The sequence below is a fragment of the Brassica napus genome, chromosome C8 (assembly GCF_020379485.1).
Source record: "Brassica napus cultivar Da-Ae chromosome C8, Da-Ae, whole genome shotgun sequence".
Taxonomy (NCBI): Eukaryota; Viridiplantae; Streptophyta; class Magnoliopsida; order Brassicales; family Brassicaceae; genus Brassica; species Brassica napus.
In genome coordinates, this window is record NC_063451.1 from 16921462 (window position 1) to 16923924 (window position 2463).

Sequence of the window (2463 nt, forward strand, 5' to 3'; positions counted from 1 at the left end):
TTATTTTATAATAAAAATTTAATTAATAGTAATGTATAATCATATTATATTACTAATTACAAAATTAATTATTGTATGATTTAAAAAATACTTAAAACTTTTAATAAGATTTAGGTAGATATTTTCTCAACAGATTTTGTTATAATTAAAAATAAAATTTAAATATATATTTTTCAACAGATTTGTTAGACTAAGAATAATTATTATGTCATATTAAATAATTAATCAAATGGTCATACTAAGACTTTTAAATAGTAGATAAAAATTAGGACCCTAAAATTAATAGATTAGACTAGATCTCGACCCGCGCAACCGCGCTGATTTTTGTTTTCATTTATTTTTATATAAACATTTTGTTTTCCATTCTAAATTGGTATATATTATAATATATATGTGTCTATCAATTTTCAAAACATAATAAGTTTACGGTATATTTTTTTAATTGAATAGATTGTTTCAAACTTTCACATGTATTTGTATCTTCTTCTATATATATATTTTCGGATTATTATTTCATTATTAAAATCGTAACTATATATATATAAAGATTAGTAAAATATTGTTTTATTTTCATATTCAAAAATATTGTAACATTTCACAAATTTAGAAAGTTTTTTATAAATTAAACTTTTCGCTTCATAGATTTATATTATCGAGTAAATAATTAAACATTTAGTTTCTGTTTAATTTTTAAAATAAACTATATAGTTTAAAATATGTTTTCATTAGTTTAAGCTAGTAAAGATTAATCATTGTTAGGTAATATGATTTTTGTTATTTAAAAAAAAATATTTATAATTTTAAAAGTTAACATCGACAAATATTTAAATTATTAACATATGGAGGTATAGTATTACAACATTAAATTATATCTATTTAATTTATACTATCTATAAATCCAATGGATCATCTATTGTTTAAATCCAATTATTGATAGCCCAATAAAAATTTTTGGTAGACCCACAATTTAAACGATAAGATTAGTGATTATGTAACATGACTTTTTAAAAATATGTCAATTAGGTCTATTTTTAAAAAAATCACACATGAATCAAGGGTGTGACTTCTGTTTTAATATATAAGATGGGTATGATTAACGAACTATAACTAAATTTGATAGGTTATGTGTTGCCTCGTGACTGCCCTATTGAATTTTGTCTTAAGTAGTGGTGGCGAATCGGATTTTCATACTTGAACACTGGGTTATCATGTAATCAACATATCTGAAGTATCCATTTATTCAACATAAAACATGGATTAATTTAGCCCTTAGATTAAAATCACTGCTAGTTCAGTAAAATTTGATGCCTAGATAAATTTTAAGCCCACTTGTATACAACTTGAGCTTTTAACATAAAATTGCAAGACGCAGCCATTAAAAGGAGTAAAGATTGGCTCTCTGCCTATCTAGACAAAATAATATTAATATTTTGTACTAGTTTAATTATTTCATTTATTTTTCTTTTATAAAAGAATGTTCAAATACATAACATGTGTAATACATTTGTTAAATAAAAAATTAGCATCAGAATTAAAAGTCTTTCATATAGTCTTTCACGATTAAAATAAATAAATAAATACTGAATAGACTGTCTCAATCCCAGTTTATGCATCAACCAGCATAACTACATTTGCATGCAACTAAAAAAGTGATCGGGTATCGCCCTGACACCACAACTCATGACATCTTCTTCTCGTCATCAAACATATCGTCACTACATGCCTTCTATGTCGCTGGTTGGGTTGGAAACTCAGACGATTACATCTCCACAAACGCATTCATCACAACCACCCAATATTTTTGTAACTTCCGAGTTAGTGATATATGGAAAAGTTTAAGAGAATTGATTTGGCTAACTATGTCACTAAAATTGACTTATTTTTTCCGTCACACATTCGTTTAAAACTCAAGAGTTAAGCGTGCTTGGCCTGGAATAGTGAAATGATGGGTGACATATCGGGAAGTGTACTGTGCGAGTGAGGCCAAAGCACGGAGAAAAGTCATGTGTTGATTGGGTCAGTAAACAATGATTTCGGGCCTTGAAAAAAATTAACTGACCGACCGTTAAAATGAGATGGGACCCACGTTCCGAGAGAGCGGGCTTGGGTGGCCTATTAGCCGTGGACGGTCGGGGGTAGCTGATTCGCCTCAGTCCATGGATCAGTACATGGAACCGTACCAGAATGGAGATCAGACCGTTCAGGACAGCTCAGCCGAAGTTTGCCTTCCTAGCCGTACCGCCCAGGATGATCGAGCCGTGTACCACCTCGACCCACTTACATCCGGAATGAAGCGTCGACCAAGTCCACGTCCTGAAGACCGATCTGACCGAACCAGTACGCGTCCTTCCCAACCATCTCGACAAGCCAAAGTTAACAGCCGAGCCAGACTTGACATGGATCATGCCCGACTTGACGTGGATCATGCCAGACTTGACTTGGATCATGCCAGACTTGACTTGA